Consider the following 13,102-nt stretch of genomic DNA (forward strand, 5'->3'; position numbering starts at 1 on the left):
ATCGCTCCACATACATATAGTGCCACCAGTGCCACTGCCAAGGTGGTATATAGAATAAACAATCACACATATATGCCCATCAAACAGCCTTACCATATTTTACATAAATTATCTATGTTCACTCTTGTTATTGAGATTTAGCACAGCATGAATAAAAACATAAATGTAAACAAAAAATTTGAATATGTTTTGGATAGAAAGTTAGAGATCGAAAAAGAGAGCTCTTGAGAAATAAAAGTTACAATACACATTTGTTGCAACCATTTTTTATATCATGTTCCATTTTTTATATCATGTTTCCTTTTCTGATAATAATAAAAGTCAAGGAAATTTAAAGTTCACAAAGAATACAACTGATTAATTGCTCAAAATTTTCTCCTAACCACATTGAAAAGATTAATCAAAGATCTCAAAAGAGATTTTTCATTTGCAAGAGTTCCATTATTATAGGTAATTGCGTGGATATAAATCTTTTTCTGTTTTGAAATTCAGTCCAGTAGTGAGATGAAACAATAGATGATAACCATAAAATCATACCGCACTGCTCGACTAAATTCCGGGCCAACTTGTGTAGTTTGACCGCCTTCCTCAATATCTGCACAATAAAAGATTAACTTGGATATAGCTCTTCGCTGTGAGTTGTGTGTCAGCGAAAATCACAGAACCAGACAACAAAATTTTTCTAAACAGGTGAAACTGAGAGACTGTAAATAATCAAAAGCAGAAAATGAACAGCATATGTTCACAGTATAGAGTTGAAAAACAATTGGTACTTGATATTAAAAGGCGAGTGAATAAATTGTTTCCTTCAACAAAGATGCAAGGGGTATATTTAAATTTTGGACTGCTCAAAGATGATGCTCAGACAGGCAAGCATTTTGGCGCCAGTCAAGACATGGTTCAAATAATAGAGTAAAAAACCGAGATTTCTGCCCTCATAGTATTACATCCAAAAATAAAACAAACATAACCTAACGATGCTAGAGATGTCTTTAGGAACATCAAAAAAACATTTATGGAAAGGTCAAAAGGTCGGAAAAACTAGTCTCATTGATGTATCTGAAGTTCCACCCACATTCATGGGGTTAATTTGGATGTGCAGATCACTGAACTTAAGGCTTTACCCAGAAAATATCATTTAATAGATTATGGTTCGGTGTATGCCCTCCCACATGTAATTCTGAAATCTTTATTTTGCGAAGCTTTCTTCAAACATTCAAAGAATTCGATACATTCATAATAAATTGTTTTGCTGGCCACAATGGCTCACAAGCTGCCATCAAACCGCCCATTATTTCTAGTAGAAGCGATAAAACACCAACTTAAATTGAGAGGTCGCACCAGAAGGAAACAAAAAAATGCCTTTTAAATACAATTCATGTGCTCACAGTATAAAGATAAATTAAATAGATTTAACCATGCTCACCTGGATAATAAGTTCCTGGGAATCATTATCTGAAAGAGGAGAAGAATAAAAACCAAAAATCTTCTCAAAAATGGAGTTTTGAATATATATTTGAGCATCATCTTCCACATTCAATCCCGCATACAACAGTCTAAGAATCCACACCCTGTCATTTCTGAAACTAACAGAGCTACTCCAGAAAAGATTCTCAAACAAAGGTATAGTCTGTCATGGTTAAAGCACAGAGCAGACAAACATTAGAATATTGTTCTACAGAAGCAAATTAATAGAACACAGAATCGTGATCCAACATACCCTCATATTTACACGAGCAGAATTCATAAGAAACTTGCTTATGGTTGAATAATTGTCATGTGATGGGTCCAAGAGCACCAAAGAAGCTTCCGCAATGAATACAGCAATTACGGATGGAATCCTCTGCCATGGCTCTTCTATCCCATTTTGCACATATAAGACTAAGAGACGAAGTTGTGCCACATGCTGCTTCTTCTTACATTTCTGATAGGAATTGAATTCACCTTTTAATTCTTGAGTTTTACTTGTGCTATTGAACATACCATCAAATTTTTTTATACGAATTGACTTAAGCTTCATGATTGCAATATTTATAACAATTAACAGAAAAGTCACCGACAGGACCAAGATATCATTTTTGTTGGAACAGAGATCAGGACAAGACAATTTTTTTGCAAGATATAATACTGTTTAGATCTTCCGGAAAAACTTCCAGCCATCAATCATTAGGCTGAGACCTGCTCTCATTTAAGAAGTTATCGCATTATAGATCAAGCCAGCAATGAATAAAAATTCATGAACTTATTATTTAGCATTCAACAACCATGTTGCTGTTCCTAAAATGCTGGAACAAACAATGAAAACACGGTATTCTAGTTTTCAAAAATATATACTGACCTACACTAATATATTACCGTCAGATATTAACTACAAGATAATTCAGACTTACAGAGTAATATTAAAAATGTATTTGGCTTGATCTTTTAGTAAATTGGGGAAACAGAAAGCCCTTCCACAGAATGCACCCATAACACAAAAAATAACATATCAAGATCCATATCTCTAAATACCTATGATAGAAGAAACTTTCAATACCTCTAATGCATCTTTGAACTTGGCAAGTGCTTCATAACCCAATTTCCTCACATTATCATCTGGTGAAGACATACTGACAAAAGTGATGGCAAGTAAGCCTAAACTGGCAAACTCAATGGGCTCAATATTGCCCACTGAAAGACAATGAATGGAGAAGCGGAGGATGAAGACAGGATCATACATCTGCAGTTTATCAGCAGTCAGAGAATGCCCCTGAACAGAATATTATTTGATATAATAAAGGTGTAGCCCACAGAAAAGCTATTTGCGTATCAAAGGTAACAAATATACTGAAGTGGTGAAGGAGATAACTTGAAATAAAGCTTAAAAATTATCACAATGATCTGGCCAGAAATGTACCTTGTTTACCATCGTAGAGTCATCCTTCTGAAACTCGAGTAAAGTTCTGCCATTGACACTCCAACCATAAGGAAAATAAAGCACAGTTTGAGCACACAACTTAGGATCGACTGTAAGATTTTCTCTGAATCGAATATTTCGACTTTCAAGGACTTCTACAGTTTCTGGGTTGACCATTCGTGTATCCTCATACTTTTCCCGATCTTTTCTCACCCTTAAAGAGGCGATACCCCATAGGTAATCCATCTGAGCAATGGTGCCTACTCAATTTCTAAAATTAAACTATATATTTCCACATCAACATCATTACATGTTGCCCCATATGAAGACAAAAGCAAATAAATCAATTCCTTAGACTGTACACCAATGCCTTCTCCACAGTAAAGTGTTGTACATTAATAATAAAAAGTACCCTGACCAGTTTGACAAGTTCTAGCTGATGTAAACACCGCTGAGATGTTAACATATTATTCTTGCAATCTGGGGGAACTAGTCCAGAGCCAAAAAAAGTTATTGATTTTAAAATGCTCATCATAGGAGTAAAAGCCAAGCCTAACTGAGTGGAATTAGGTGATCTGTAGGATGGATTAATCAACTTTGCAAATTGCGAATGAGCAGGCAACAGCTGCATGAAGGAATCAGATGAAATTTTTCCCCGAGTTAAAGAAGTAAGAACAATTAAGACATTCTTTACTGTTGTAGGATCCTCAAACCTATAAAGAAGAAATGACTTTAGAAGCTGTTCTATGAGGGAAGAGAACTCAACTGGATTAGATGATTATGCCACTCTGCTGTCAAGTTCAAGATATTACTCATTATAAAGTTCTCCAAAAACGTATATCAAGAAAATATTCTGGTTCTTGATATTGTCCAGGTAATTAATATTTGCAGAGGATTTCTGAACCATCAACGTCCAGGAATTGATCAATATCCTTAAGAATCGGATTCTTGACTTCGCTACAGCAGAGTCAACTTCTAACGAAACCTTTTCTTCTCCATTATCCGGTTTCTGAAATTGATTATAATCTGGAAGCAATAGCACCCTACAAAAGTTTATCTTCACAACCACTCTGTTCACATAATCTAAAGACAAGTTTATCTTCGCAACCACTCTGTTCACATAATCTAAAGACTGTGCCACTGAAGGCAATCCACTCTCATCACAATAACAGTCGAATAAATCATCACATGCAGCACTAGCATCTGGGCAAACAGAATCAAATAAACTCAACCTCCTTTCAAACTTCATGACACCCCCACTTGCCTCCAGGTGGTCTCTAAACACATGGATTGTTTTCCCGAGAAGAGTGTTTGAGAAAATAGTAAAGAACTCTTGGAAGGAGGACGGTGTAGAGTCACCAAATCCCATCTCAAAAATAATCTCAGTAAGAAAAACCATCCAAAACTATCTGCTTATACAGAAAAATTATATGTTCGAAGGGCTCGCGGAGTTCTCCGCCAAATTTTGACTCAATCGAATTCACACAAAGGAAAACCGTGGGCAAAATCATCAATAATTCTTCATCAGAAAAAGGGGATATATAATTTTTTTGCTTCCAATTGGCCATAGGTAGCAGTGAATTTTTCAGTGTTTCAGAAAACAGGTGTCCAAAGACAGACAGATGCAGGGGGCTCAATTCAGCAACAAGAAATAATAGTTCAGCTTTGGTTCTATTCATCCTGTTCAAGCAATGAGATATCATATCTACAGGAGAACTTGCAATAATTACCGATAAATCCATAATAGAATAAATGCAAGGCTGTTGAATGTCTTTATGCATTTTCACAACCTTGACAGCTTTAAGCAGACATTTATCAGCAGCATCAAGATTAAAAATACAGGCCATCTCGAATACTTGAAAAAAGATTTGTTCCAAGAGAGAAAGATTAAGATGTATCTCCTCTATCGCACCCATATTGTCTTTATTTTTTGAGTACGGATGCAACATATTGCCTAATAGAAAATCAAAAGCGAAGCTAGCTAAGTGCAAACCAACACAAAGAGCATCTTCTTTTGGGAATAGGGGCCAGGAAGTATCACGAAAATCAACCTTGGAAAACAGCCAGCTGACCAATTCAAACAGCTCAAACGGAGATATGAAGCAAATCAAAGTGTGTAACGTGTAAAACCTAGGGACAAGAGCCTTAAAGTCCATCAATCGGATACATCCATCAAACTCCTTTTTGAAAACAAGGAACAGTTTTTGCATTAGCACTTTAAAAGCTCTCAAAATTCTCTGCCTGGCATTTAAAACTCGTTCAGATCTTTGACCACTGCAAATCTTAAACGACAGCTGATTAGATGTTCTTAATAGATTCAAGACATGGTGATCCATTCGCTGAATTCCCAGTTCAGCCCATTCAAGAAGTATTTCCAAATTTCCCTTAAAAATTGAACCAGATATATCACCAGACACAGGAAAATTCAATTCTCTCATGGCAGGATGATTTAAGATTATTTCTGCCACTTAGACAGCATAATGCAAGGGCTGGCGACCATTAATATGAGTAGGAGTAACAATGTCCAAACTTTGAACCAGCAATTGTCTCAACAAGTGTTCTGCAAGTATAAAGCAGATCTCAGATTGCATTTCAAGTCCATCAAAAGTCCTGACTTTGTGGGGTGAACGCATGTCATTTATCCAAAAGAGTATATTACATAATGAAGAGACCAAATGGTCCGGTGGCATCTCAGTCAGTTTAGCCAAAAGAAACTTTTGTAAGGCTGACTGCTCAAACAAGTGTAAGCTGCTGCTTCGTAAAATCGCTGAAAAGAGCTTCAAATAAAAAGCAAATGCCATAGAAGCAGCTTCCATTGAAAGCATCTCTTCCTCCTCATCTTTACCATGAATAACACTTTGCACACCACTAATAAGCATATCAGGCCATAGGTTAAAGACATCCGTAAGGTAGCTTGGTTCAAGAAAAAATATTGATGCGACAATTGAGAACGGGACCTCACGTAAGTTTCTTGAGATGCATAAGACTAATGGAAAATTCTGCAGTATCTCAATACGCCTTGCGCATATCAATGAAGAGGAAAATCCCACGGCCAATCCAACGATGCCACTGTCACATTCCTTTCTCAAAACTCCTTTAATTTCGCAAAGAGTATTCGTAAAACAACAGCTGGATTGAATAACTTCCACAACATTTGAACTGACTCTGTAAGATTGTCGATGCAACATATGATGTGAAAAGTATAACAGGGTCTTCAATGGCCTCAGCTCACATGGACATTCGACGAGTTCCAAGACATTGGCTATGCTGCTTAAACTCTCAAGTTTCTCAGATAAGAGACGATCAATTAGAGATGATAATGGCCCAGAATTCACCTGGAATGTTTTATAATTTCATCGTGTTTGCTTGTCAAAGTTCATGATATAGAAAACAAAAACGCAGAAAAACAGAACAAAGCATGAAAAATTGTGTCAAAAATTGTTTCTACCTGAGTATCCAATAAATATTTGATTGTGTTGCAAACATATTGCGATATGAGTGACTTCTGAGGTAGTGTGAAGGCCACAGACTCAGAGCTAAACAACCTGATGCACTTCTCCAAAACACAAATAATGAAAGGGCTCACATCAGGAGATTGATCTGCTAGTAATAGCACATCAGAAATCAGATGCGAAATTAACTCACATAAAAACGGTGAGAAACTGAAACCAAAGGCAGAAAGAAACAAAAATCTGGAATTTTAGAATCTATAATTGTTTTAGGACAGAAATTGATCTATAAAGCAACTTCAGGAAGATTAAATTGGGCCACGAATCTAATATGAACTGAGGTGATGATGCATCTTTGCAATATGAAAAACCTCAGCACAAATTTCACAACAGATATAACGGCAAACCTGTGCTTGTTCTAGTGAAAAAGAATACATCACCTCCAAGACCAAAACCTCAATTTCAACAATGATAAATCTAATTCCTACAGAGTATTGTGGTGAATGGCCTGGTCAAGTGCTCAACAGCAAAAGAAAGAAAAGGGAAGCAGCAGATTATAAAAGTTCAACAATACAAAAAATCACGATTCTGCTCAGAATTCAGAACGACACTTCCTCACCATAGAAATTATGCGCCAACAATTTAAAGTGGACAGTGGATATAACTTTCATAACCTCAAATGTAATCATGTTTATGCCTTTGATTTTCTTATTTAACTAGCTGTCAAGTAAGAAAGTGGATATAAATTTTTAAACCTGAACTGTAGGTTGTGTTTCTGTTTTGATTTTCTTCTTTAACCTGCTGAAGAACTAGTAGCAAAGGAATATGCAGAAAAAAAGGTTTCTTGTAGATTTTTTACCATGCGAATAAATATACAGTTTTTCCCCTTTTCGATAGATGAACAAGGATGATAATCTTCAGCCACTAAAGACCAAGATGCTACAAACATGAATTACAATATACCCAGATTAGTTATTGAACTATAAATAAAAAGAAAACTAAACAAGAAAAAGAAGTATTCTTCAGATAACAGTTTAAAGGGGGTAACAAGCTTGTCAATTAGATGTCACAGAGGATTTTTCCCCTGTTAGAAGAATATGAAATCTAATAAGTGACGTCTATTAAGCATTCTATTTAATAAGATTTGTTGTTCTAAAAGACTTTAACTGAGTGTGAGAGATCAAAGACAAGTGTTCTGTCGCATCAAAATTGATAAGCCAACACTGCAATGTAATGAAAATGCAAAACAAAACCTTTTCCACAAAATTCATCAACAAAAGACCAAACTACGAGAAAGCATTAAGTTCAAGGAATACAAGTAAAAGTGCAAGACAACATAGTTATTTTGGCATAACCTACACAACTGAGCACAAATAGCAATAATTAACATAGACAGAAAACTCAAATTCTTAACCAGTTTGTCCTTGGCTATTATGAAGATTTATATTCGGACAAGTTAAGTTCTCAAGATTCAGCCCCTGAAAATTTAGCCTCTAGAAGACATTTCCCTATATCACTTTCTTCGTAACATTCAATTATCAATTCTTAATTCGGAAACAACAGTCACGCAATTTTCAAAGACTATGACAAATTGCATGCCAACTAAGTTGACACAAGGCCTATAGCTTTTCAGCCAAAACTCTCATAAGAAAAAAGGAGATTGGATATAATGTGGATTACCTCTGCCACCTTCTGGATCATAGGTGTAATGCCTCAAGAATTCCATATACTTGTATAAATTATTTCCAATCGTAGAAACAGCATCACATAAAAATGAAATAATAACTGATGACAACTTTTGGAAGATTTCAACTTCCACGTCACTGACATAAGGATGATTGCAGCCATAGCCAGGTATAAAAGAGAACCATGCACATATTTCCCTAGAGTTGTCAAATGCACCGGTGCTTGACATGGCAGCATTGGCTAAATTATAAGCATGTTCCTTTATCTCTCTGACAGGTGAATACATCAAGAGGACGATAAATGAATGAAGATGCTTGTACATTTGTGCTTGGGTTCTAACAGGACACACATCTCTAGAAAACTGACAGACATGTTCACTCAGAAATTGTAACAGAGACAGCTGCAGAATTGATGGTAAGGATAGAGGATTGCTTGGCAGAAACCTAAACAAATCAAACAGTCCTTTCAAGGCCAAGGGCATCGTTCGCTGCAACAGAACGGAGTTCACAATAAGTTGTAAGCAGTGCCAAAAAATCAACTATGGAATTTAAATTTATACAAGAACTCTGGGCAGGGATGGAAAATTTTCAAGAAATAGAATGTGGAGATTCTTATTTTTAATCAAAAGTAGACTTGCTGAATAACACAAAAATAACAAGAAAATACCAGTTCATGGCAAACACACACGTACGGAGCGAAAGCACAAGGAAAAATCCAACTATGTAGCTTAGATTGAAGAAAGTATAGATAGGTAAACACGAGTTCTTATTAGCTGAGACTTTTCCTCGTAAAAGAATTGAAATGACAGGAAAAGGATAATAAATAAATAAAAAGGAAAATCCAAGAGAATTGATTGACAACCCAGAAGCAACAACATTAACGTCCCAATTATTAGTAGTTAACATACTTAAATGACATGTAAGGAGTTGATTTTGAAAGTTAACAAGTCGTCTGAATTAAGGCTTGCATATCAAGAAAGAAGCGACTTTAAAGGCCATCCAGCCACTAAAAACAATCAGTCATGGCTTTTCTAAAATTCAAAATGCTCATCAAACTAATATAGTTACTGCTTGAATCAGCTTCAAAAAAATGTAGAACATAATAACGCAATTAATACTATAAACTAAGAGAGTTCAATGTGTGTAATCCTTAAATTATCCACCCTTAACATATGAGCAAAAAGTAAAATACAGATTTGCAAGTCTAAAACCTCTAGGAAGAAAAAAAAATGATTATGAAGTGCCAAAACTCAGTAAGAATCATCATTGATTCAACCCTATGTCGCATAAATTTGCTTTCATGGTGGAAAACTAGTTGAAAATCAAAAAATCAATTGATCTCTCAATTATCCTAACAGTTCACATTGACCAAAACAATTTCAACCCTCATAACTTACGTGATAAATTTTAAGAGTGTCCAGTAGCTTTGAGTAAAAATACGTTTCACCGTTGTTCACATCCGCCATGGAACAGTGGTGTAAACCCCACAGATTACCAATAGATTTAACGTCAGATCCTTTCTCTAACCCCTGCTCACTGCTCGAATGACTACTTCCTTGATCAACCCAAGACATATCTACCTCAGAAACCCCACCCACGAGAATATCAATGTCTTCATTTGCAGCATAACTTTTCATCCTCTTACTAACATGTAATGATTTTTCTGGCCCAATTTCTGTTTCACATTTTCTCTTCGTAAGATGCATAAGACAACTGATGTGGTTAGTTAGAGGAGAAAGTAATGATAATAGGACTTGGGGGTCGGGAAGCAACATCCGGACTTCATTTTCAATGTCCGTCCTTAAAGTGTTCCATTTCTGAGTCATTTTATTATTTGAATGAACAGAACTGCCCATATAATTAAGAAAAGAATCCAGTAACTTTAATCCCACCAGTACAAGCCTCAATGTTCCATGTTTTACAAGAGGCTCACAATGAAGTAACCCTTTATTAATAACTGATCTACTGAAAGGACGTGGTACAATGCATTTCATAACATTCTGCACAAATGGACTTTTAAATGTGAGCAGCTCTTGATGATCGGCAAAACCAAGGTTGAGCCCATCGCTCACTGACGAAACCACCTCAGCAGCGGTGGAAACTGCCGCTAACCTGCAAGTTGCAAGTAATTATAAAAAAATTGTATACATAGACATATATACGCATATATGTATATTAAGTTCTCCACATCTTATTTACATAACACATCACTTTTGTATGCTATAACTTATATGTGTACTTGCATAAATAGCATCATAAACATAACACAAAAGTACTGAGAAATTCTAACCAGTCAGATGATGAAAGATCTTCAATGTTGCACGGGAAATCATCCAGATAAGCAGAACCAAAAGAGGGCGTCACTTTCACAATGGCAAGAAGCAGGCCTAAATGGTACTCAACTTCTGTTGCTTTTAATTTCTTCATTAAATCCAGAAGTCGCTTCCGATTACCAAAGTGAGGACTTGGATGCCTCTTCAAGTCTGGCATCAATCCGTTCAAAGGGTCAGTACACACCAAAACCATCACTTCATGTGCCAACTTTGTGGCATCCCCAAAATCATTCCTCCCTGAAATGCTAATCAACTGCTCCAAAGTAACACTTCCAAACAACACGCTCCTTAGTCCTGTAGGCACTAAAGACTCCGGAACAAGAACCCAGTCACACAGAATGGATAAAACATAAATCACAGTCTCATCATCATCATTCCCCAGCCCCCTCAACACCCCAGAGTACATCTCCTTCTGCTGCAAAATTCCCCTCAACAACCTTGGATAGCCTACTTCCAAAAATGCCATAGCAAAACCAACAAAAGATTTTCTAGTGGAACTACTTTTTCTCTTGCCCTTACCAAATTGCTTACCCCTCAACCTAACCTCTGCCAGCTTGGAAAAAACCGGGAGCTTGAAATCACAAATCTTGGCAACCTCCCACGCCAAGTATGAACTGCGCCGAACAATGGAAGCCAACAACAAAAGCACCACATTCTGTCTCTTGCCCTCTTTGCTGTTCAACTCCTTGTATAAATCCCACATCTTTTCCTCAATCACTATACGCCCAAACTTATCCAACACGCGACCCACATCATCACTAACCTTTCCACGATGATGCTTCAGTATCTCAGAAACTAACTTCAAAACATGCAAAAACTCTGGTTTCGTTTTCCGAGATTCCCAGGCTTGCCAAAATTCAACCAACTTCGAAGATGATTCAACATACACCCAAATATATTCAGCACCCGAATCTGAACTGAGGATTCTCATGAACTGTTCGAAGACTCGGCAAAAAGATTTGAGTATGCCGACGTGAGGTTTCGGAGTAGCTATTTGAGCTTAACTTCGAGATTAAAATTCACAGTAGATTCTTCCATTGATGCTGAACATAAATATTATATGAAATTTAAAAGAAAAAAAATCAAAATCGAAAAAAGAACTAAAGAAACTGGAAGTGAAAAACGGGTCCTCTAGTTTAAACCCTAACCCATGAGAGCTCCCTTATAGGCCGGGCTTTTTAGCCTGATCGATTAACCGCTCGTAGAAACTCAGCCCGGAGTAGTTGGCCTCTCTTTTAATCTATAAAGCTTATTTATAATTATCTAAATTATATCAAGGGTGCGAATAAATATGTTAAAACTATATTATTTAATATTTGGATCTATCAGACATTTAATAGATTTACAAATAATTAATTGGACTCCATCCAAAGACATGTTTGACATGAAGTAATTTTAAATAGTATTTTGAAATTGGTTTCAAACGTGGGTGAATATGAATTTTATCCAAGTAAAAATTGTATTGAAAATAGAATATAAATTTTGTAATTACCTTTTTACGTCCACTCTTATGAAATATTTGTTCTATGCCTAACTTTGAAGTCTAAAACCCTTCGAAATACATACAAACATAGACAACCACTTTGACGATACTATGTCCATACCGGAGTATGCTAATTATCCCGCGATGATTATATTGAATAATTCAAAGGACTTTAAGCTTAATACAACTGATATATGTAACTCTCAACAACTCAATTTTAGTCCAAACTCTATACTAATTTGTCCAAACTTATCTTCAACTTTCGATAAAAAAAAAACACACACACACACACAATTGTCTTTGCTGAAATCACACGTTCTAATAAACTTCAATATCACATTCAACTTCCAAGAGCTTAATCGAATAAATAATCATTATATATTGTTTATAAATCAAATTTTTTGACTTCACAAAATATACACAAAAAATTATACAAACAAAAATACCCCTGTTGTATCATATTTATAGTACTTGTCTATTTAAACAAGTATCTTTAAAACATTTTTAGTAATTTTATAAATGAAAAAAAATAAAGTATGCGTTTGTACAAGATTTTGGTAAAAGTTTTTAAAAAAATTGTTCTTCAAATATAATTTTTAAAGAATAATTGAGAGATATTTTTTGAGAAAAAATTATTTATCCAAAAACATATCTTAATTATTTTTAACTATAAAAATATTTTTTTTAAATAGTTTTGAAAACACATATTTACATTTAAACTAACTTTTAAAACATTTTATAAAAACATTTATAAATATTTATCCAAAAGAAACCCTAATTGTTTAACATATTTATTCACACACTTGGTATAATTTAAATAATTATAAATAAACTTTATAGATTAAAAGAGAAATCTTCTAATAGAGGTTAATAGATCATGCTAAAAAGCCTGGCCCATAAAGGAGATCTCCTGGTTTAGGGTTTAAACGAGAGGACCCATTTTTTCACTTGCGGTTTCTTTCGTTCTTTCTTTGATTTTTGTTTTTGTTTTTGATTTTTTGTTCTTTCAAATTATCATATCAATTTTATGTTCAGAATCAATGGAAGAATCCATTGTGAAATATAATCTCGAAGTTAAGCTCAAAGAGCTACTTCGAAACCTCACGTCGGCAGACTCAAATCTTTTTGCCGAGTCTTCGAAGCAGTTCATCAGAATCCTCAGTTCATATTCGGGTGCTGTATATATTCGGGTGTATGTTGAATCATCTTCGAAGACTCGGCAAAAAGATTTGAGCATGCCGACGTGAGGTTTCGGA

The 13,102-nt window shown here is 35.4% G+C and overlaps 1 pseudogene; it reads right to left on the reverse strand.

Moving 5' to 3' along the window:
• Nucleotides 1-97: 97 nt before the first annotated feature.
• LOC140972611 (uncharacterized) lies at nucleotides 98-12,203 on the reverse strand (annotated as a pseudogene).
• Between the last annotated feature and the right edge of the window lie 899 nt (nucleotides 12,204-13,102).

The sequence above is a fragment of the Primulina huaijiensis genome, chromosome 3 (genome assembly GCF_012295235.1).
Source record: "Primulina huaijiensis isolate GDHJ02 chromosome 3, ASM1229523v2, whole genome shotgun sequence".
NCBI classification, from domain to species: Eukaryota; Viridiplantae; Streptophyta; class Magnoliopsida; order Lamiales; family Gesneriaceae; genus Primulina; species Primulina huaijiensis.